The sequence below is a fragment of the Euprymna scolopes genome, chromosome 19 (assembly GCF_053919585.1).
Source record: "Euprymna scolopes isolate OS-2025 chromosome 19, ASM5391958v1, whole genome shotgun sequence".
NCBI classification, from domain to species: Eukaryota; Metazoa; Mollusca; class Cephalopoda; order Sepiida; family Sepiolidae; genus Euprymna; species Euprymna scolopes.
In genome coordinates, this window is record NC_136500.1 from 43,557,431 (window position 1) to 43,583,670 (window position 26,240).

Genomic DNA, 26,240 nt, shown 5'->3' on the forward strand with positions numbered 1-26,240 from the left:
AATATATTTTATCATGAGTTATCTATGTATTATATATATAAAAGTGAACGTGTTTGTATGTGTGTCTGTGCGTGTATCTGTGTACATTTTCCTACGCCATACCTCTGTCAATTTTTAGTCTACAGACTCGAAATTTGATTTACAAGGTACTGAGATTTGAAAAAAATCTGTGATCCGTTTTCGATCAAAAATTTGCCTGGTAAGAGGTCAAAGTTCAGCGATTTGATTTTTGAGAACTCTACCAAACTCCTCCGACAATTTTGGGCCTAAACACTTGGACATGGATCTAACTTAATAACATTATTTGAGCCTAAAACAATAAATGCTAAGGGGTCATAATACGGGTCAAAGTTTAAAAATTGACCGCTTTTTTTTTCTTTTTTCTTTTTGTTGCCCAACATACACCTTCAAACACCCGGGCAATTCCTGGCTGAAACACTAGTATTTTAATATTATGTCAATTCTTCATACTTGAATTTTTTTTTTTGTATCATTGTCTGAGTTGTAATATTTTACAATAGGTTTTGTAGTTAAATATCTAATTTATGAGCTTATGCATTTCAATATTTCGTTCTTTGGTATTTCGTGATTTATTAAATCATGTTTTCATGTTTATATATTTAAACATTATAGCTTATCATATTGTATTGTAATTTGCTGCGTCTTTTTAAAATTTCATTATATTTTTATAGGTCTTTCATTTATGTTCTCACAATTGCTTAGACTTAAGCATTTCTCGTATAATATTTTGTGTATAAATATTTTCTTGCAGAATCTTTTGAACTTTTGTATTATCTTGTATTATCTTTTGCATTTTAATAATTTCTGGTATCATCTTTTGCATTTTAATAATTCTAGGTATTATCTTTCGCATTTTAATAATTTCTTGTATTATCTTTTGCCATTTAAAAATTTCTGGTATTAGCCTTTGCATTTTAATAATTTCTTGTATTATATTTTGCATTTTAATTATTTCTTGTATTATCTTTTGCATTGTAATAATTTCTTGTATTATCTTTTGCATTTTAATAATTTCTTGTATTATCTTTTGCCTTTTAATAATTTCTTGAATTATTTTTTGCATTTTAATAATTTCTTGTATTATCTTTTGTCTTTTAATAATTTCTTGTATTATATTTTTCCTTTTAATAATGTCTTGTATTATCTTTGCATTTTTATAATTTCTTGTATTATATTTTGGATTTTAATAATTTCTTTTATTATCATTTGACTTTTAATAATTTCTGGTATTATCTTTTGCATGTTTATAATTTCTTGTATTATCTTTTGGCTTTTTAATAATTTCTTATTTATCTTTTGCCTTTAAATAATTTCTTGTATTATCTTTTGCCTTTTTAATAATTTCTGGTATTATCTTTTGCATTTTTATAATTTCCTGTATACTCTTTTTCCTTTTAATAATTTCTTGTATTATCATTTGCCTTTTAATAATTTCTTGTATTATCTTTTGCATTTTAATAATTTCTTGTATTATCTTTTGCCTTTTAATAATTGCTTGTATTATCTTTTGCCTTTTAATAATTTCTCGTATTATCTTTTGTCTTTTTACAATTTCTTGTATTAACTTTTTCATGTTTATAATTTCTGGTAGTATCTTTTCCCTTTTAATAATTTACTGTAATTATCTTTTGCATTTTAATAATGTCTAGTATTATCTTTTTCATGCTAATAATTTCTTTATTATCTTTTGTCATTTAATAATTTCTGGAACTTTCTTTTGCCTTTTAATAATTTCTTGTGTTATCTTTTGCATTTTAATAATTTCCGGTATTATCATTTTATTTCAATAATTTCTTGTATTATCTTTAGCATTATTATAATTTCTTGTATTATCTTTTGCATTTTAATAATGTCAGGTATTATCTTTTGGATTTTTATAATTTCTATATTATCTTTTGCATTTTAATAATTTTTCGTATAATATTTTGCATTTAAATAATTTTCTATACTATCTTTTGCTTTTTTAATAATTTCTTGCATTATCTTTTTCATTTTAATAATTTCTTATATTATCCTTTGCCTTTGAATAAATTCTGGTATTATCTTTTGCATTTTAATAATTTCTGGTATTATCTTTTGCATTTTAATATTTTCTTGTATTATCTTTTGCATTTTAAATATTTCTGGTATTGTCTTTTGCATGTTAATTATTTCTTGTATTATCTTTTGCCTTGTAATAATGTTTGGTATTATCTTTTGCCTTTTAATATTTTCTTATATTATCTTTTGCATTTTTAAAATTTCTTGTATTGTCATTTTCATTTTAACAATTTCTTGTATTATCCTTTGCCTTTTAATAATTTCTGGTATTATCTTTTGCATTTTAATTATTTCTGGTAATATCTGTTGCATTTTTGTATTTTCTTGTATTATCTTTTGCATTTTAAAAATTTCTGGTATTGTCTTTTGAATTTTAAAAATTTCTTGTATTATCTTTGCCTTGTAATAATTTCTGGTATTATCTTTTGTATGTTAATAATAGCTTTATTATAGTTTGCCTGTAAATGCTTTCTGGTATTATCTTTTGCATTTTAATAATTTCTTGTATTATATTTTTCCTTTTAATAATGTCTTGTATTATCTTTCGCCTTTTAATAATTTCTTGTATTATTTTTTGCATTCTTATAATTTCTTGTATTATCTTTTGCATTTTAATAATTACTTGCATTAACTTTTGACTTTTAATAATTTCTTGTATTTTTTTTTAATTTTAAGATTTTTTTATATTTTATGTTTTAATAATTTCTTGTATAATCTCTTGCTTTTTTTATAATTGCTTGTACTATATTTTCCTTTTAATAATTTCTTGTATTATATTTATCATTTTAATAATTTCTTTCATTATTTTTTGCCTTTATTAATTTCTTGTATTATCTTTTGCCTTTTAAAAGTTTCTTGCATTATCTTTTGCATTTTAATAATTTCTGGTATTATCTTTTGCATTTTAATAATATCTGGTATTATCTTTTGCATTTTAATAATTTCTAGTATTCTCTTTTTCCTTTAAATTATGTCTTGTATTATCCTGGACATTGTAATAATTTCTTGTATTATCTTTTTACATTTTAACAATTTCTTGTATAATCTTTTGCCTTTATAAAATCTCTGTTATTATCTATTGCATTTTAATAATTTCTTGTATTATTTTTGCCTCTTTATAATTTCTTGTATTATCTTTTGAATTTTCATGATTTCCTGTTTATCTTTTGCCTTTTTATAATTTCTTGTATTATCTTTTGCATTTTAATAAGTTCTTGTATTATTCTTTGACTTGTAATAATTTTGGTATTATCTTTATGCATTTTAATAATTTCTGGTATTATGTTTTGCCTATTAATAATGTCTGTTATTATCTTTTGCATTTTAATAATTTTTTGTATTTTTTTTTAAATTACTGGTATTATTTTTTGCATTTTATTATATTTTTTCTTTTAATAATTTCTTGTATTATCTTTTGCCTTTTAAAAATTTCTTGTATTATCTTTTGCATTGTAATAATTTCTAGTATAATATTTAACATTTTAATAATTTCTTGTATTATCTTTTGCATTTTAATAGGTTTTTGTTTTACATTTTGTATTTTAATAATTTCTAGTATTATCTGTTTCATTTTAATAATTTCTTGTATTATCGTTTGCCTTTTAATAATTTATTGTATTATAGTTTTCCTTTTAATAATTCATTGTATTATCTTTTGCCTTTTAATAATTTCCTGTATTATCTTTTGCCATTTAATAATTTCTTGTATTATCGTTTGCATTTTAATAATTTCTGTCATTATCTTGTGCATTTTAATAATTTCTTGTATTATCTTTTTCATTGTAATAATTTCATGTATTATCTTTTGCATTTTTATAATTTCTTGTATTATCTTTTTCCTTTTATTAATTTCTTGTAATATCTGTTGCATTTTAATTATTTCTTGTATTATATTTTGCATTTCTATAATTTCTGGTATTATCTTTGGTATTTTAATAATTGCTTGTATTATATTTTGCTTTCTATTTAATATTTACTTGTATTATCTTTTGCCTTTTTAATAATTTATTGTATTATCTTTTGCATTTTAATAATTTCTTGTAGTATCTTTTGCCTTTTAATAATTTCTTGTATAATCTTTTGCATTTTAATAATTTCCTGTATTATCTTTTGCATTTTAAGAATTTCTGGTAATATCTTTTGCCATTTAATAATTTCTTTTATCATCTTTTGCCTTTTAATAATTTATTGTAATATCTTTTGCCTTTTAATAATTTATTGTATTATCCTTTGCATTTTAATAATTTCTAGTATTATCTTTTGCCTTTTTATAATTTCTTGAATTATTTTTTGCATTTTAATTATTTCTTGTATTATCTTTTGTCTTTTAATAATTTCTTGTATTATATTTTTCCTTTTAATAATGTCTTGTATTATCTTTGCATTTTTATAATTTCTTGTATTATATTTTGGATTTTAATAATTTCTTTTATTATCATTTGACTTTTAATTATTTCTGGTATTATCTTTTGCATGTTTATAATTTATTGTATTATCTTTTGGCTTTTTAATAATTTCTTATTTATCGTTTGCCTTTAAATAATTTCTTGTATTATCTTTTGCCTTTTTAATAATTTCTGGTATAATCTTTTGCATTTTTATAATTTCTTGTATTATATTTTTCCTTTTAATAATTTCTTGTATTATATTTTGCCTTTTAATAATTTCTTGTATTATCTTTTGCCTTTTAATAATTTCTTGTATTATCTTTTGCATTTTAATAATTTCTATTATTATCTTTTGCCTTTTAATAATTGCTTGTATTATCTTTTGCCTTTTAATAATTTCTCGTATTATCTTTTGCCTTTTTACAATTTCTTGTATTAACTTTTTCATGTTTATAATTTCTGGTAGTATCTTTTCCCTTTTAATAATTTCCTGTAATTATCTTTTGCATTTTAATAATGTCTAGTATTATCTATTTCATGCTAATAATTTCTTTATTATCTTTTGTCATTTAATAATTTCTGGAACTTTCTTTTGCCTTTGAATAATTTCTTGTGTTATCTTTTGCATTTTAATAATTTCCGGTATTATCCTTTTATTTCAATAATTTCTTGAATTATCTTAAGCATTATTATAATTTCTTGTATTATCTTTTGCATTTTAATAATGTCAGGTATTATCTTTTGGATTTTTATAATTTCTATATTATCTTTTGCATTTTAATATTTTTTCGTATAATATTTTGCATTTAAATAATTTTCTATACTATCTTTTGCTTTTTTAATAATTACTTGCATTATCTTTTTCATTTTGACAATTTCTTGTATTATCCTTTGCCTTTGAATAAATTCTGGTATTATCTTTTGCATTTTAATAATTTCTGGTATTATCTTTTGCATTTTAATATTTTCTTGTATTATCTTTTGCATTTTAAATATTTCTGGTATTGTCTTTTGCATGGAAATTATTTCTTGTATTATATTTTGCCTTGTAATAATGTTTGGTATTATCTTTTGCCTTTTAATATTTTCTTATATTATCTTTTGCATTTTTAAAATTTCTTGTATTGTCATTTTCATTTTAACAATTTCTTGTATTATCCTTTGCCTTTTAATAATTTCTGGTATTATCTTTTGCATTTTAATGTTTTCTGGTAATATCTGTTGCATTTTTGTATTTTCTTGTATTATCTTTTGCATTTTAAAAATTTCTGGTATTGTCTTTTGAATTTTAAAAATTTCTTGTATTATCTTTGCCTTGTAATAATTTCTGGTATTATCTTTTGCATTTTTATAATTTCTTGTATTATATTTTTCCTTTTAATAATTTCTTGTATTATGTTTTGCCTTTTAACAATTTCTTGTATTACCCTTTGCATTTTTATAATTTCTTGAAGTATCTTTTGCCTTTTAATAATTTCTTGTATTAGCTTTTTTCTTTTAATAATTTCCTGTATTATCTTGTTCATTTTAATAATTTCCTGTATTATCTTTTGCATTTTAATAATTTCTTGTATTATCTTTTGCATTTTAATAATTTTTTGTACTATCTTTTGCATTTTAATAATTTCTGGTATTATCTTTTTCATTTAAATAATTTCTTGTATAATCTTCTGCATTTTAATAATTTCTTGTATTATCTTTTGCCTTTTATAATTTCTGGTATAATCTTTTGCATTTTAATAATTTCTGGTATTATCTTTTACATGTTTATAATAGCTAGTATTATTTTTTGCCTTTTAATGATTTCTTGTATTATCTTTTGCCTTTAAATAATTTCTTGTATTTATCTTTAGCCTTTTTAATAATTTCTGGTATTATCTTTTGCATTTAATAATTTCTTGTATTATCTTTTGCCTTTTAATAATATCTTGTATTATCTTTTGCCTTTTTACAATTTCTCGTGTTATCTTTTGCATTTTAATAATTTCTTGTATTATCTTTTGCATTTTAATAATTTCTGGTATTATCTTTTGCATTTATATAGTTTTTTGTTTTACATTTTGTATTTTAATAATTTCTTGTATTATCTTTTGCATTTTAATAATTTCTTGTATACTCTTTTTCCTTTTAATAATTACTTGTATTATCTTTTGCCTTTTAATAATTTCTTGTGTTATCTTTCGCCTTTTACTAATTTCTTGTATTATCTTTTTCATTTTAATAATTTCTTGCATTATCTTTTGCATGTTAATAATTTCTGGTATTATCTTTTGCATTTTAAAAATTTATTGTATTATCTTTGCCTTATAATAATTTCTCGTATTATCTTTTGCATTTTAATAATTTTTTGTATTATCTTTTGCATTGTTATAATTTCTTGTATTATCTTTTGCCTTTTGATAATCTCTTTTATTATTGTTGTGGTGGCAACCACTTATTTGCATATGCGAATAACATAACACTATAAATGGCAAGCCTAGGTTGGACTTGGTGTGTCTTACTCAAATGCCACCGGAAGTGACGCCGAAGAGCGTACATGTCCTCCCACCAAGACTCTCTGACTCGACACCGTCATTTGTACACATTGTAAATATACCTTTTCTTTAATACACTTATTATTGCGTTATTTTGTTGTTTACGTCTTCATTGTATTTCCTTACTAATTATTGTTCAACCTTGCAACCACAACAGTTGGCGACGAGATATTAAGCGTCAAATATAACAGTTTGACGAAGAACTATTTTAAAAAAAAGTACAACGCAAAGGTTGACCATTTTTTTAAGGAATGCAAAGTGTTGACGAGCAAACGGATTTTACTCTAAAGAGAAGTTTCAACTCAAGTGAAAAAAAAACTCTAACGTGGCAAATGCGACAATTTACGCCGTTTTCTGGGAATCCGACTTGCAAACGAATGTAAAAGTGAATTTTTGTTTTGTCGCTACACGACAAATCTTACTAAAGGACCAACTTGCAAACGAAAAGCGAACTTTGTTCTGTCGCAAAAACGACAGGTCAGACCCGTATTACGAAAAGCAAGGAAGTAACCTACGAAAAAAGTTGTTCTCCGTAAACAAAACAACAACTAAAGGATTTTTTAATTAATGTTTTGGTTGACGTCGGTACTAAAAGGAAATACCACAGCTAAAACTAAAATTCAAGGAAAGGATTTTTTCTTGCAGTTGTCACTGAATAACGGATAATACAGTAAAACGTCACGGAAAAAAAGTAATCTCAATTTAAGAGGTATTTCAATTACTAAAATACTAGAGAAAAAAAACTCAAAGAACTAAATATACTGCATACATTTATTCAATTGTGACTCGACTAAAAAAAACTTTTATTTTGTGGAAAGAGTTACTTATTAGTAAGTGCCTAAAAACGGAAAGTCAATTCCATTTCGTGATTCCAGATAAACCTGTTTTATTTTTTTTTTTGCAGCGTGACTCGCAAAAAGAATATATTATTGCAAGCAGTGATATTATTATTGAAAACAGGAGCTTACAGCAATTTGCTTTTTTGTTGTAACCCAAACCGGTGTATATTGTACATGATACAATATTTTTTTAACTACACACTAAAAAAAACAAAAAAAACATGGAAGACTTATCAAAAATGTTCATGCAATTTTTACAAGCACAGGCTGAGCGGGATGAACGCAGACAAGCTACACAAATACAGGCACAGGCTGACCGCGAGGAAAAGAGAGAGGACAGATTATAGAAATGGAAGCAGGAACAAGAAGAAAAGCAGAAAATGGCAAAATTAAAGCAGAAAAAACTGCAATTGGAACAGGAAGAAAGGCATAAGAAACTACAATTGGAATATGAAGAAAGACAAGATGAATGTTTTGCAAATACACTGGAACTACTAAAGAGTAATCGAGAAAATTTCGATAGTGTTAATTTCTGCCATATAACTATTTTTAATAGCATGGACACATTTCATTATGTGCCTGAGGAAGAGAATCATTTTGAAGCATACTACACAAGATACGAGGATGTTTTTCAACTGGACTGTAAAAATTGGCCAAATAGTCAGAAAGTGAGCCTCTTACTCAGAAAATTGGGTACATCAGAACACAGCACATTCGTAGATTACATATTATTTTAAAAAAACTGCGGAATTAGAGTTCATGGAAGCTGTAAAATTACTAAAAGAATTATTTAATCCAAATATATCTCTTTTTCATAAAAGATGGCTGTGCATGAATCTAAGAAAGATGGACAACCAAGATTATTTGACATACGCATCAGTTGTCAATAAAAACTGCGATAATTTTAAGCTTGCAGAACTAACGGTAGAAGATTTTAAATGTCTAATCTTCGCTCAAGGGTTAGTTTCCACGAAAAATGCAGAAATACGCAGACGAGTGTTGTCTAAGCTGGAATCTGAGCAAGATTTAACCCTCCAGAAACTAGCAGAGGACTGTGAAAGGGTCATTACACTAAAAAAGGATTAAAAAAATATAGAAGAATCCGGAGTGGCATGTGTAAGAAAAGTTAGAAAACCATACGCACTAACCAAGAACTTTACAAAGAAAAGCAATGGAACGGGATATTCCAAAGATAGTAACCATAAATATAGTACAGAATATAACAAGCCTCTTCCTAGATATAACTGTAAGAGATGTGCAGAAAAGCATTGGGAATTAGATTGTCCTTATAAGAAGAAAAAATGCTACATTTGTAAGAAGGTGGGACACAAAAGCGATTGCTGCAGATATAAAGATTACACCAGAAAGCGAGTACAGCAAACAAAATCAAATACAAAATTAGACAAAGATCGGCGAAAATACGTAAAAGTGGAAATATTTAAAACATCAATAAAGTTACAACTCGACTCCGGCTCCGATGTTTCTATAATAAACCTGAATACGTGGAAAAAGTTGGGAAAACCGGCCATGATGAAAACTAGTAAAGCAGCCCGGACGGTAACTGGTGGTGGTATAAAATTTGAAGGAGAAGTTGTCCTCCCGATAAAATTGAAAGGGATTTCGAAGAAATTAAAAATATTCGTACTAAAAATAGTGAAAATCTGTTTGGAATAGATTTAATTGAGAAATTCGGACTATGGGATAAGCCAATCAATACATTCTGTAAAAAATTAGAATGTTCTTCTCCAATAACAGTAAATATAAAAGACGATTTAAAAGAATTATTTGCTGAGGCATTCACGACTAACTTAGGTCGCTGCAATAAATTCAAGGCCTCGTTTGAACTTAAAGAAAACGCCAGCCCAATTTTTAGAAAAAAGCGAAATGTTCCGTTCGCTGGGTTGGAAAATATTGATAAAGAATTAAATAGATTGGAATAGACGGGAATTCTATCAAAAATAGAACACAACGAGTGGGCAGCCCCCACCGTATACGTAAAGAAAAAGAATGACGAAGTTAGAGTGTGCGCAGACTTTTCGACCGGGGTCAACTCCCTATTAAAAGATCACCATTACCCCCTACCAAGCCCAGAGGAAATATTCACGAAGTTGAATGGGGGTAATATCTTCTCCAAGATAGACTTCAGCGACGCGTATTTGCAAATACCGGTCGAGGAGAATTGCTCAAAAATACTATGCATCAATACGCATAAGGGATTATACAAATACAACCGATTGCCTTTTGGCATCAAAGTAGCGCCTGCCATCTTTCAGCAAGCGATGGACACCATGCTAAGTGGTATTGAGTGCGTATGTGCATACCTGGACGACATTGTTGTTAGGAGCAAACCCCTAGAAGAACATAAGGAACATTTGAAACAAGTATTTACTCGAATACAAGAATTCGGCTTTAAAGTAAAAGAAAGTAAATGTGACTTTTGTATGAGCGAGATTAAGTATCTTGGACACATAATAAACAAACATGGACGACGTCCAGACCCAGACAGATCTGCGGCAATAAAAAATATGCCAGCACCCGATAATGTAACAACCTTGCAGAGTTTCTTAGGACTCGCAAATTATTACCAATCTTTTATTGAAGGAATGCATAACTTGCGAGCCCCCCTTAAATAATCTGCTTAAAAAGGATACACCGTGGAACTGGACGCAAGAATGTCAAACCGCTTTTGACAAAATAAAGAGCGCACTAACATCCGAATTATTCTTAACGCACTTTGACACAAACTTAAAAATAGTCGTCGCTAGTGACGCTAGCTCCTACGGCTTAGGAGCATGCATTCAACATATTATGCCGGGTGGGTCTAGAAAACCAATAGCGCATGCTTCGAGAATGCTGATACCAGCCGAAAGGGCATATTCACAAATCGAAAAAGAAGCGTTGAGCATAATCTTTGCCGTGACTAAATTTCACCGATATTTATATGGTAGACAATTCATACTTGAAACCGACCATAAACCGTTAGTCACGATCTATGGATCAAAAAAAGGATTGCCGGTATACACCGCAAATAGATTGCTGCGCTGGGGTACAATACTACTTAATTACGATTTCCAGCTACAACATCTAGCATCAAAAAAGATTTGCCATGCGGATGGACTGTCAAGACTGATACCACAGAAACACAATCTGGAAGAATCAGTCATTGCAGCAATTCGGACAAATGTTAAAGTAAAAACTATGGTAGCAAACATCATTAAGGAACTACCCGTAACTTTGTCGGACATTAAAAGGGAAGCCGAGAAAGACGAATATATAAAGGACATAAAAGAGAAAATTATAACGGACACAAAGGTGCAGGAAGTTTTCTCCATATGTGACGATGTGTTACTGTACAGCGAGAGAGTGGTAATACCCAAACATTGCAGAATAGGATGTTAAGAGATTTCCACACAGGACATCCGGGGATAAATCGAATGAAGTCGTTAATGATAAGCTACATGTACTGGCGTAACATGGACACTGACATAGCGACAACAATTGATAAATGTAAAGGATGCCAGTTAGCGGCAAAATCTCCACCTATAGTACACAAACCTTGGCCGAAAACCGACCAACCATGGTCGAGAATCCACATAGACTTCGCTGGTCCAGTAGGTGAAAACTATTATTTAATTGTAGAGGATAGTTTCACAAAATGGCCGGAGGTAATGCGTTGCAGGAATCCAACAACGAACAACTCAATAGGGTTCCTACACGAGTTGTTTGCAAGATTCGGTGTACCAGACACACTGGTCACTGACAACGGAACGCAGTTCACATCCGCAGAATTTAAGGAATTTTGCGACACGTTCCGAGTGAAGCACATCACGACTCCGCCGTATCATCCAAGGTCGAACGGCCTCGCGGAAAGGTTCGTGGACACGCTAAAACGAGCGTTAACAGAAAAAGCTTTGCAACAATTCTTGCAAGTATATAGGATTACACCACATCCTAGTACACCATCAAACATATCACCAGCTGATCTAATGTTTGCCAGAAAGGTAAAATCAGCGTTTGACAAACTATTGCCAAGGCAGGCAATTATTCGAAACACTACACACACGAGTAGAAAGAAATATAACTCGGGAGATCGAGTATATTTTAAGTGCTACAGAAATAACACATCTTACTGGGAATGTGGAGTAGTGGATAAACGCATTGGTCATTGTACATACATGATTAAAGGTCCACAGAATATACATAAAAATCACCTAAATCAGATAAGAAAACGTCATATCCAAGATGATGATGATACGACAACAGTCGAAGAGGAGGACATATTAGATATCATATACGAATCTTTTAATTTGGAACCGCCTAAAAATGCACCTGAACCCCGAAGATCAGGTAGGAAAAGAAAAGTGAATGAACCATTAATGGTAAACCTAAAAAGAAAAAGATATTGAAATCTGTGTGACTTCAAATCTTGGGAGGGGGTGTTGTGGTGGCAACCACTTATTTGCATATGCGAATAACATAACACTATAAATGGCAAGCCTAGGTTGGACTTGGTGTGTCTTACTCAAATGCCACCGGAAGTGACGCCGAAGAGCATACATGTCCTCCCACCAAGACTCTCTGACTCGACACCGTCATTTGTACATATTGTAAATATACCTTTTCTTTAATACACTTATTATTGCGTTATCTTGTTGTTTACGTCTTCATTGTATTTCCTTACTAATTATTGTTCAACCTTGCAACCACAACAATTATCTTTTGCATTTTTTATAATTTCTTGTATTATCTTTTTCATTTTAATAATTTCTTGTAATATCTGTTTCATTTTAATAATTTCTTGGATTATCTTTTGCATTTTAATAATTTCTTGTAATATCTTTTGCCTTTTAATAATTTGTGGTATTATCTTTTGCATTTTTATAATTTCCTGTATTATCTTTTGCATTTTAATGGTTTCTTGTAGTATCTGTTGCCTTTTAATAATTTCTTGTATTAGTTTTTTTCTTTTAATAATTTCTTGTATTATTTTGTGCATTTTAATAATTTCTGGTACTATCTTTTGCATTTTAATAATTTCTTGTATTATCTTTCGCATTTTAATAATTTCTTGTATTATCTTTTGCATTGTTATAATTTCTGGTATTATCTTTATCATTTTAAATATTTCTTACATTATTTTTTAGCATTTTAATAATATCTCGTCTTATCTGTTGCCTTTTTATAATTTCTGGGTTTTTTTTTGCATTTTAATAATTTCTTGTATTATATATTCAATTTTAATAATTTCTTGTATTATCTTTTACATTTTTATTGTTTTTTTGTTTTTTTCAAAGATTTTATTGCAAACCGTGTGCCATCTAGGTGGATCAGTATTTCTTAATGATATAACTGGAACTCCTTCCTTCAATATCAGGTTATGATGTGGCATGCATTCCAAGCGGCTGTAGTGAATTCTACTCCTTGATCTTCATAAATTACGCAATCAATGGATTGATAAGTATGCTCTAACCCAGGCAACTCTTTCAAAAAATTACAAGTGATCATGTAATTACCATGAAAACAATGTAAACATTTTTTATAATTTTAAACAATGCATATTTTTTTAATGATAAACAATATTAATATAATAAAAATATTAAATTGTCGGAATATATTAAAAATTGAAACAATATAAATAGAACTTTTCATAGTTGTAAACAGTGAAAACTTTTTTTAAAGCAATATAAATATAGCACTTTTTTATCATTTGAAATTATGAAAACTTTAATGTTTAAGTTTAAACAATATAAATTGTACTTTTATAATTTTACACAATATATTATAGTGGAAACAAAGTAAGAATTTAACGTTAAAAATTATAAAAAGTTCGGCAGTTCTGTATTTTATGTACCGTGCTGAAATAACGTTATTGTTTCGAAAACCATTCTTAACATGAGGAGTGGGGGGGTTGTAAGTATTCTTTGCTTCCACTTAATTAATTATTTTAATTTAATAAAAACAAAGGTATCATGAAACTTAAATTTAACCTGAAAACTATTTCAAAATAGCGCAGTACTAAAAATACATAAGCACCAAACTTCTAGTTAAATTGGTTAAAATTAAAAATAAAAATCATAAAAAAGTTCTTACATGCATAACTACCGAACGCCCGTTTTGACAGAATGTTTGGTTCTTGTGCAGTGTACGAACTAGGCTGCAATAATAACGTTATTATTTAGGAAGTCAATCTTAACATGGGGAGGGGCTTGTTAACTATTTTGCACTTTCACCTAAGAGTTTAATGAAAAAAGAGAAATTATTTCAAGAAAAAAAGAGAAGCTATGTAAATTAAGGATATTATTCCGAGAAAAGAAACTTATCTTAATGAAACAGGTGTATTAATTTAAAGAGAAAGTAATCTGGATTAGCACTTGTATCGATGCGGGGGCGGGGATGAACGAAACTTTATAAATAAAATTTCATTTTCAGAGCATTTTCAAATTTTATATAATTTCGTTTACAAAATAATGAGAAAGAAACCTTCGATTTATGTTTGAATGATTGCTTTCCTGTCAACATTCCATGTGTTGAAATGGTCTCGTAGGGGTGTTTTCATTGAAATGAGTGGCAGACGACAATATGAATATTTTGATGTATTTTCATCAGTCGAGGGTTCGAATGTGAATACATGTTGTGCTTTTATTTTTGTTATGAAGATCATATTGATGGAAATTATTTATTCTAGTCTAAGCGAAGTAAGTGTCGAAGATAAACCGAGTGCATGTATTTTATGATAAATGGAAAATATCTCATATTATTTAAACTATTTTAAATAGCATCTTAAAATATTTAAAAAAAACAAAAAAGAGGATCACTAAGATATTCGTTAAAGGTTTTTCTATAACTCAATTTTTCTGGAAGATGAGAATAATAGTCCGAATAAAATATGTGAGACATTTTATCTTATTAGATAGTAGTATTTATTTTATTTGTCTTTTTTTTAGAAATAAACCTGTATTTTGGCAGTTTCTGTTTGGTATCAATAATAGTTCATCCAATCAATAAATGAATAATATATATATATATATATATATATATATATATATATATATATATATATATATATATGTATATGTTTCGTAAATGCCATATAACGTCTGAAAAAAAAAAAAAAGAAAAACGCATGCACTCGAAACGTAAGAATTTTTGGTAATCTTGCATGATTTGGCCCGGATTTTAAAGAATTCCCGTCAAGCATGGATCGGGCGAGACCGGCAATCATCGGTTTCAGCGGAGCGTTGTTCAAATGTTGAAACGCTAAATCGATTTTTTATTTTTTATTTTTATGTAATGTTTTTAGTATTTTTCGGTGATAATAAGGGGAGGAGTGTTGAGTATTTATTTATTTATTTGTAATTCATTGGCTGGGCTTTATTAACAAAGAAAAATTCCATAAACATTTAATTTAATTTTGAAATCCTATCTGAAATGTAACACGGTGCGTATACTGTAAAAACACCGAATATGTCTTTATAATTAATAATTGTTTATCTAATCTAATAATAAAAAAATATACTTCGATAAGTGAATAATAAAAAATATATAGGTTTTTCTTTGTATTAACAAATTTAAAACTGCTAGTGAAATTTACGTATTATTTCATTTTGTTTATTAATACAAAGACAATATAAAATGGTAGCGTTCTAGACTGATGATGTTTTAAGTGTGCGCATGCACAAAAATGTCGGCTAATAGTTAATGCATATTACATGTAAATTTGCCGATGTCTGTACGCGTTATTCATGTAGGTAAACAAAAATATTACTCGCTATAAACCATCCTTGGTGCATGACTATTATTTCCTGAGAATTTCAGTGCTATGTGACCAGTAGTTTAAGAGTTTACCTGTTAGACGTTTACACACACATACGTCTACTGTTTTATTTATGCAGTTGATATTTGACAGTTTAATATTGTCAATGTATTTTTCATATTTTCTTTCATATATTTCAATATTGTTTTTGTTTTGTGTTGCATAATCTCTTTCTTAAGATTGACAGGTTCATCTGTTTCATTTTCATATTTACTGTATCATAAAAATGTATTATTTTGTTCTATAATATTTGCATATTTTTTTTAAATTTAAAAAATTCACTGTGTCATTTTAATATTTTACTTGCAGGCAGACCCGACGTTATCCGGGATTGAATGGAGATCAGCGAATGTTCCACATTTTCAATGCTTTTATTGTTATTGAAATTGATGAAATAAACAAATCGATTTATTGAGTGGTCCAGTCAAGAACCCACCACACTACACGAAGAAGTTTTACTTGCCTTACTAAAGCGACTTAGTCCATAATACATTGTAGTGTCTATGGAACTTCAGAGTATCAACGGTTGGTTTTATAAAATCACGTTTATATAATGGTTTATTTTAACGTTCAAAATAGAAAATTCCAGTATCATGTTTAATTTTGCTCTAAATTTAAACATTAATTTCGAATGCGTCCTTGTCTGATCAAAGAACATGCATGGTTATTAAATACGCTTGGTTCTTCTGCTTATGCTGTGATAAAACATATCAATTGTACTTGTTTTGTTCGGCTGTTTAAAGATGTAAACTTTGATCAATATCGAACTGTTTCTTCTTTAAGTTTTTTCATTATCGATTTTTAAGACCTATCGGAGGCATCTATATCAGCTTAAAAACTGGAAGAAAAATCTTGTTTACCCATACTAAATGGGAAATTAAACCTATAAGAAACTTGGATTTTCTTATTTTGGCACTTTTTCCATTGCGCCAATTTGAGCCACAGCAACGCCTGGCAGGGCAAAGCTAGTATATATGTATATATACTTCTTTTACTCACATAAATATACGAAAGTATAACTTTATGCGTAAACTTTAAGTATTTACTTCAACAGTGCTCAATACTTAGGTAGAGCTAGTTAGTAAGTTATAAAATATATATGGCGTTTAAGCTACACTGAATATTCCTCATTTCATCCACTCTAGGATTCTTCAGACTTATTATATATATATATATATATATATATATATATATATATATATATATATATATATATATATGCATGTATGTATGTATAACCTAACAATAATTCACACATTTACATTAATTCACAGTGCATCTAATATATAAACATAGATTATATTATTTTAATTTTAAAATTATGTTGTATAATAGTTTTTACTTATATATGTGTATAATAGCATTTTTTTGTTTCTTTTATAATTCTTGTATTGTTTTTTTTTGCATTCATAAATTTTTTATAAACTTTTTCATTATTTTATTTACTATTATTTCCATCCAAACATGTTTTTTATCATCGTTTTCAGTTTTCTTTATCATCTCTTGCATGTTAACATAATTTTGTGTCGTTTTCGTAAGATAATAGTGTGTTATATCACAAATATACATCAAGCAGAATGTCTGCATTAATATAATTACACGTAGTAGTTAACTAAAGATGATCATCCCATAAAAAAAACGAAAAAACTAATATGGAATTAATTAAAATGAATGTTTGAAAAAACATATGCAAATAAGCTAGATCTTTTGCTAGTGAATGCAATTTCACAACCTATATATAAGCAAGAAAATGACGCGAAGGGGATGTTTTCAAAGATAAAGCTGGTGGAAGAGGGACACACCTCCTTCAATTAGCTGACACCTAGGTGCAAAGGGAGGGCCCTATATGGGTCCAGTCTTGTTTCTATAGGGGCCTTAAGTTAACTTTCCCATTAGATGTCGGAGATATTGGCGAGTAACGTTCCAGTTGCGTTCAAGTTGCCCAATCTTGCGGCATTCTTGTTGCAAAAGACTTTAGGCCGATGGTTGCCGATGAATAGGTATAATAGCCACGTTCTTGAGCCTGGCTAATTTGAACGCTAGGGCCATGAGGTGCCAGTGCCGAATCCGTTGATGATCATCGAGTGCTGGAGGGGCATTACGATGTCTTTTCAGCATATGGTGATCGCAAAAGTAGGGAAATGTCTTTGTTTGTTATGCGGCTTTTTTCTGATACGGTTAGCGTTGTTCACGTGGATACTGACGGTAGACTGATTGTGGCCGATGTTGGCGTGACAAATACAGTGTTTCGAGTCGTCGCGGTGTATGCGCCCAATTGCGTACGGTAGCGGGTTTCCCTTTTCCGACAGTTGTAGGTGTTTCTCGGGTGTTCGGAACGGTTAGTTTTAGTGGGTGATTGGAATACCATCTTGATCCCAGGGTAGATAAGAGGGGCGAGACTAGAGGGACGGATGGGTGTGAAACCAGTCTGTCGGACCTGAAAGCAAGTTGCGATCTGGTAGATAAATTTCGGGTAGATTATCCGGGGCGGGATATGTGGATGTGGCTCTCTAGCAGGCCTTCTGTTTACAGCATTTACTTGGATCGGTTGTTAGTTAGAAAAGGCAATGTAGAATACATATCGTGTCTCAAGTTCCACTGATTAGGCTACTCTACCCACAAACTACTTGTGGCCAAGTTAGATTTAGATAGGAACCCCAAGTTTGCCGGGTAGTGGAAGTTAAATATCTCCTTGCCGAAAATACGCGACTTAGGGAAAAGCTAACAACACATTAAGAAGGGATTAGTGGGGGCGGTTATCGGGAGTACGTGGTTAGTAAACGCCAAATCTAGTATAATAGACTTCTCAGTCAAATATGACGAACGCCTCGCCCTAGATAGGGTTAAGACAGAGAAGTGTTTTGAGGATAGGTTATCCGGGCGGTGGCAGGGGGAATCCCCTCGAAATATGCCTAGTTACAGCGGACCTGAGCCTTTTGGCTAGCGAGCGATATTAGGGCCAGGTAGTTAGGGCTAGGATTCGTAAAATGTTAGATGTGAATCTAAATAAGTCCGAACGAATCTCTTCACTCGGGCGAAAATCGGATAGATACATTCGTATGGTTCAGAGCACGGAAAGATGCTGATCCTTTACCGGGTGGCTGTACTTATTCTGCTTGCGGTTCGCATGGCGGCATTAATGCGTGCGCTCTTTTCTCTGTTGTGGCCGCTTTTCCGTTGACAGGTCTGTACTCAACGTCTTGTAGAGGGGAGCCTGGGAATGCCTGACCTGCCTAGTCATAAAAATGCCGAAAGTTTGGCGTTCCTGGGTAGAACTCTGATAGAGGAGTCTGTGTGGGGTCCCGCGGTTAGTGTAAACTTTCCAAACATTATCCCCAATCACTTGGCAAATGCATAAGGAGAGCAGGAGGGCATTCGCAATTCTTCAACAAATGCGCTTAGAGTGTTGTCAGGGTTCAATGACCTTGCACGGCCTAGAAGGGCATTTTATGGGGAATTAGTGGTGGGGACCGCTTTGGACCCGCTTGTGGAGAGGTTGCAGCTGTCGGAGGGAATGGACCGCTCTCTATGGAATTGGGCACCAGGCCGGGGATATTTTAATAATTCCAAATTTTCCCCGACCTGGCGATTGGCTAGAAACCCAAAACCCCTCCATGGCATACTGTTCAGAATTTGTGGGGTATTTAATCCTTTTTGTCCACGGTGCGAGGAAGATATTCTAGAAACTGTTGAACATGAATTTTTTACTTGTTCCAAGCTCCGTGAATTCTGAGAGTACATATATATATATATATATATATATATATATATATATATATATATATATATATATATATATATATATATATATTACATAGGGATGTACAGTAGCCAATTGGATAATATAGTAATCGTTAGTAATGGAAATTCAGTAAATTTGTTAACTTATGTGGAACGGCTCACCTAGAACTTTATTACGTTAAACTTGAAGGCAATCAGTTGTAGTCAGCTGAAAAGCAGGAAAACGGAAGGCAGTTCCACAGGCGTGCACTTCTGAGAAGCTTTGTTCATGTAATCTACGGTTTGTTTAGGCACAGATAAAGAGTGGGAGAATTATTGATAGTGTTTTAAGCTAGACCAGTGTTTCTTGTGAAAGTTTTGCGAGAGCGACCATAGATTGAAGCTCATCGAGCACTTGCCATAAAAATAACGAAAAAGCAGATACAAACTCACAACATCGCTTCTGTGTTATTGAGGTTGTAGGGAAGAGAAAAGGACATCTCCTACGTGGTTTAAAAGTCTATTTTAGATTATATTAAAGCAGGATAATTCCTTTCTAGCAGCTACTATACATAAAGATTTGAATCAGCAATGAAATATCTATTGGATCGATAGAAGGATCCCACCATTTTTTCCACCGGCCTTGTCAACAGATTTGATGTACGTTTTCCATTCAAGATCAGGAGTTTTTTGTTTTTTTTTATTACATTTTCACCCCAAACAAGGCACATTGCCACTTTAATGTAGGGGGCTACTATCAGGGGAAACATCTACTGGGGTACTATGTAGGGATTAGGGCAGCGAGGTGTTGGTTCACGTTGCACTTGAACTTATGCATGTCAGTACAGTTGGGGAAGCAGTGACCTGGAATGGAATTCCAAAGTCTAGCAGTTCTGGGGAAGAAACTACTGGAGTAGAAAGATCTTTTACATCTAGGGATCTCTACAGTGTGGGGGTGGGATTTTGTAGCTTGTCGGGTCTGTCGAGGGTGTTCACGTCGTGGGGGCACAAGTGCTTGCAGTTCTTCAGAGCATTCACCATTATAATACTTGTAGAACAGGCAGAGGGGTGCAACGTTTCGACGATGGGACAGAGGCTGAAGTTTTGATGCCAGTTCAGGGCCTATCAGATTTGCGACTCTCTTTTGAACCCTGTCAAGGAGCGAGAGACTAGTAGCCGATGCACCGGCCCAAATATGACAGCAATACTCCATACATGGGCGAATAGTGGCCTTATAGAGGTACAGGATACTTTCGGGTGTTAGAAGTTTTCTAGCACGGTAGAGAGACCCCACCTTCCTCGCAGCGGCCCTGGCAATGCCCTCGATGTAATTGTTCCAGCTCATGTTTCCTGTGAACGTTAGGCCAAGGAGCTTGAAAGACGTACTCTCAGCTAAAGAGTTGTTGGCCATTGCTATAGGTGGTAGAGAAGGTTTCTTGTAATTATTGAATGAAACCAGTTTTGTCTTGGTGGCATTGAACGTTACCATCCATTTTTGTCCCCATTCCACTACTGATTTGAGGTCATCCTCTAGTGTTTCTGCCATTACTTTAGATATATGTTCATTTGTTTTCCTGTCGTGCCTGCTATAGAGTGTGGTGTCATCAGCATATATACCCATCTCAGAGGCAATTTTGTCGGGGAGGTCATTTATGAATATCAGGAACAGCAGAGGACCAAGGATAGATCCCTGGGGCACTCCCGCATTTATATTATATTGTTTAGACGTACGACCGTCGAGGACAACCTGGATTTTTCTCTAATCTAAGAAGGATTTAATTATGTTAAGTATTCTACCAGTGATACCGTAAGATCTAATCTTCCTGAGGAGACCCTCATGCCATACCCTGTCAAAAGCCTTAGATATATCTAGAGCTACCGCTCTGCCCTCTCCCGCTTTGTCCAGTGAATGGTATATGCGTTCAGAGATTACAGTGAGGATGTCTGCCGTGGAACGGGCTTGTCTAAATCCATATTGATGGTCGGTCAGAAGTTTAGCATCTGTAAGGTGCTGGACTAGAGCATGGTTAATTAAGGTCTCAAATGTTTTGGCGAAAAGTGGGAGGAGGCTAATAGGGCGATAATTTAATGGGTCAGTTCTTTCGCCAGAATTCTTGAATACTGGTACCACAGAAGCAGTTTTCCAACAGCTCGGAAAGCAAGATTCATTAAGGCATTTGTTGTAGAGTTTGGAGAGAACTGGAGCTACTTCGGCTGAGCACTTTTTTAATAGCACAGCTGGGATGAGGTCGGGTCCACATGCTTTGGAAGTGTCAAGGTTTTTTATGATAGCATGCACCTGAGCAGGGGTGATTTCCAGATCGTCTAGCGTGGCGTCTGTCCGCATAGGAAAGTCAGGTAGGGGGTGGTTTAGAGGGTCCAGTGTAGAGTTGGAGGCAAACCGACTGGCAAGCATGTTAGCCTTCTCGGTTGCTGAGCAAAGAACCTCGTGATTGTTGGTTAAAGTACAAGTCAAGCCCAGAAGCTTGCCAAAACATAACACCTCCCCAAAACGAGAGCCATTTATTTCTATTGATACCGGATGAGGCTCAGAGCGTTATTATGTAAAGAGAGAAGCTTGGTTTTAGATGCATTAAAAGTAACCAGCCACTCCTTTCCCCATTCTATCACGTGCTCAAGATTAGAGGAGAGAGAATCGGAGAGAACCTGGTCATTTACGATCTTAGATGTGCTACCATAGATGGTAGTGATGGTAGTGTCATTAGCATAAATGTCTACGACTTATGTAAGGATGTGATTTGGAAGATCATTAATGTATATCAGGAAACGACATGAACCCCTTAGGGACTCCAGAATTAATAATGTGAGCTTCTGATTGTTGCCCATCAACTACTATTTTGATGAACTTATCAGAGAGATATGATTTAATAATTGAGAAGACATTTCCAGCTATACCATAGCTGAGGATCTTGTGAAGTAAACCTTTATGCCATACTCTATCAAAGACCTTTGATATGTCAAGAGCAATTGCCATAGAGAGGAAGCCTCCGCCTAGAGATTCGCTAATTCTATGAGATATAACTGTAAGCACATCTGCTATCGATTTACCAGACCGGAAACCATACGTGTGTCACTAAGAAGGTTATTTTTGCTGAGATGGTTGACTACTTCTCTATTTAACACAGATTCCAGCAACTTACTCATGACGCACAGGAGACTTTTGGGCCTGTACTAAGAGGGAGATGGGCGATCACCTGAATTCTTAAATACAGGACATACTGATGAGATTTTCCAGGGTGATGGGAAACAATTATCCGTAAGACAACGTTTAAACAGTTTTGTAAGTATGGGCGCTAGTTCTGGTTGAAGTTTTTGAGTACTGTAATTGGAATACCGTCAGGGCCGGTTGCTTTACTGGAGTCAAGGTTTTTGATTAGTTTGGCAACATCACGTACAGATATTTGTATATCACATAGCGTGTTCTCTGATACAGAAGGGAATGTTGGGGGTTGGTGGCCTTGGTCGGAAAGGGTAGAATTAGTTGCAAAGTTCTTGGCAAAGAGTTTGGCTTTATCTGATGCTGCCATGATTACCTCAGGTTCATTTATGATAGTTGGGATAGAGCACACACTTCTGTTCAGGATTCTGTTTGGTATTTGCTAAAACTCGTGGGAACCAAGTCGCTGCTCAGCTACTTTGGAGTTGACGGACTGAGCATACAACTCTCTTGCGTTCTTTATTACTTTCTTACAGTGGTTGCTGGCAGTCCTGAAAGAGGCTTTAGTCTCCATACATCTATTACGTTGGAAGCAGTAGAACAAATGATTTCTGTATGCACTGGCAGCAGCACATTCTGGAGAGAACCATGGCTGACTGTCAGGTCTGTGCTGGAACTTTCTCGAGGGTATGAAACGGTCTATACCTATGTGGCACTATTTCCTTGTGCCACTGTTTCTAACACACTCTGCAGCATGGACGGGTGGTAAATTGTCCATGAGCGTAGAGATACAAAGAAACCCCTTCCCATAATCCCCTTGCTATCTTTCTGTCTCTTTCCTGCACGACCACCATGATGTGAGGACGCATAGACTGTCTCTCCGTAAATGAGGGGGGCCACCCCCTCCCTCAACACTAGTTAGGGTAGGTTAGTTAGCTTTGAAAAGCCTATTGTAAAAATTAATTGTAAATTGTTTTTTTTGTAATATATATTGTATCTCTAATGTAAAATAAAATAGTTAGTTATACCTTTGTATATTACAATTGTGTCGCGTGTCATTTTTCTTGTCTGCCATGAATGCCTTCATAAATGTCTGAAGTCGAAAGGCGGCCCTGAGGACAAAGAGATGAAGATTCCCACCAGAATGCCACCAGGGTGAAGAGATCATCTTGAGAAAAGAAAGGAGCCACACCCAAATCCAACATCTCAGGTATGATTTTCTTCTTGTTACTCAGACCCTAATGACTGGCCCATCTTCATGTCTTCATGAGACCGCTTTAAGACATTTACTATAACACGTCTGTCGGTCACACCCCAGTGACCGGCTGATAGTGTTATAAATGTTGCCTTAAGACTCAGGATTGACCCTAGTTAATTACCAGACGGATCTCGTCGCATCTGTGTCGCAGTATAAATGATGCACTATGACCAGAACATATTGTTTCCCAGCATGGAAATAATTTCGACCCTTAAACCCACGGCACAACCAAAAATAACGACCACTAGACGAATCGAATAAAAAAAAATGGTCCACGGTCTTAAAAAAACGGAAAAAAAAACTATTATTTCTGGCAAAATTTAAAAAAAAAAATGGCAGACCAGTACACACGCGCACAAAAAAAAAAAAAACGCACTCAAAAAGGAAAATTCAGAACCTGAACAAAAAATTGTCTTGCACCTACAAAAAAAAAAAAACAGTTTACAAAAGATCGATTTAAAAAAAAAGAGTATTGAAAGTAACCCTTCGAACAAAAAAGTAAGAAATGTGTCCCACACAAAAAAAAAACAGAGATGAGAAAAAAGTGTCTCTAGAATATGCAATATCTCTTTCTCTCTCACGCTTTCTCTCAAGATATATATCTATATGTGTGTATATCTATGCATCTTGTTATTACATGAAAGAAAAAGAAAAAAATCCTTCAAACACGAAGCTCGAAAAATAAATTTAAAAAAGAAAAAAAAAAGGAAAGAAAATAAAGGATACCTAACATTTTTTATCTGATCTTTATTTCAGGCTTATAAAAATATAGGACTTTTTAAAAACATTCTTTTGACTTTGCAAGTGTTAGATTCAGATTTGAAAAAATAGAACTTTTACATTACATTTTATTCCATGAACAGTTGATGTGTTTATTTTTCATGTTCATTAAAGCTGAAACATAAGGGGACATTTTTTTTGAATTGATAATGTTTCTTTTATTAATTTTGATTTGTCTGTTTAAAAAAAGGAAAAAAAAAATGGATTGCTACAAATTTAGATTACATAATACGAAGTTTTCTTTGTGTGAGCGCCTTACAAAATTGATAAAAACAAGATTTTTTCTATTTTATTTTTTTTTAAACTCGTAGAAATGTTTAATGTCTACCTGTCACTCATTTTTTAAAACAATGGCCGCACATGGGAAAGATAAGCTAAGATGACCTCGTCATGGTGTTTGTGAGGTTGTTAAGGGATGGGTGGTAGAACAACGCTACCTGCCTCTCTCTCTCTCTCTTCTTCTCTCTATCTCTCTCTCATTCCCTTACCTGTGAGGACGAGAGAGTGACTTTTAAAATCGTCGAAGATTTTTTTTTTGTTATTACGTAATGGTGTTATGAGGGTGGTGGGGTGTGTAATGGCATCGCTCTGCCTCTATCCCCTTCTTTCCCCCTCATTCTCTCTCTCTACTCTTGCGTTTTAATGAGTGTATAGCTAAACCCCCATGGCTGATTGCAGGAGGGCATATAATAACGAATTAACTTGGAGTTTTTTAAATTTTTCTACCAGGTTTAAAGAACAAAATTATTTATGCTTCGTTAAATTACATTAAATGATGTCTTCAATTGTTTTTTATTAAAAATAAAAAGAGAGACAATTATTCAAACAGAACTTGAAGTACTTTTTTGAAATCTTCGAGTGTTTGGAAAAGCCAACTGTTACATGATTACGTTAATTTTTTAAGAGTTCTCTGAAATGTTCATAGTTGTTCTTAAAGAAAAAATTACGCTATTACATTTCGAATATTCTCTGAATTTTTAATAATTTCTAAGGAAATATTGTTTGACTAACGAAAGAGATTTTCCTGAACTCTAGATGATTTTAAGGAAGAATTATTCGAGCAAATTCTTTAATTTAAGGTTTATTTGAAATTGGACCGTATGATAGGGGTCCCGGAAATATTGACTGAGGAGTATATACATAAAATTGAATTAATTCTTAAGAAAAAAAAAAGATTTCCTCAGTCTAGAAAGATCTCTCTTTAATTGAAATTTTAATTTTTTCGAGCTTTTAACTATACAGAACTGGTCGTTAACTAATGTAACTCCCAGGTGTGGCGGGAGTTTATTAATTCGAAATAATCCTTGTGAGTGAGTTTAGGAAAAGAATTGCTTTTAAATGATAAAATAATTACTTTGGAAAATAAAGTTAATTAACGTGAAATGTTTCTGAATTCGAAATGACCTTGATAATGACCTATAAGAAGAAATGATTTTTAAGAATCAATTAAATAACTTTAAATGTACACTGAATTTTAAAAATAATAATTACGAAATGAAAGAGTTTTGGGATGTCTCTGAATCTCATTGTGAAGGGTAAATTGATTCAAAATGAATTTTCTATGATCTTTTCGGAAGATTAATTTTAATAATGAACCAAATGTTTGGAATAATTTTTGAATTGTATTACGAAAAATGGGTCTATTCGAAGTTTATGACCTTTTGAGAAGA

At 31.9% G+C, this 26,240-nt stretch overlaps 1 long non-coding RNA gene across 2 annotated transcripts in view; it reads left to right on the forward strand.

Annotated features, from left to right (window-relative positions):
• LOC145303544 (uncharacterized) overlaps nucleotides 1-26,240 on the forward strand; it is a 380,047-nt gene that overhangs the window by 347,245 nt on the left and 6,562 nt on the right. For both annotated transcript variants that reach the window (XR_013873732.1, XR_013873731.1), the window contains exon 2: nucleotides 15,944-16,159. This is a non-coding gene — a long non-coding RNA (uncharacterized LOC145303544). The remainder of the gene's footprint in view (nucleotides 1-15,943; nucleotides 16,160-26,240) is intronic.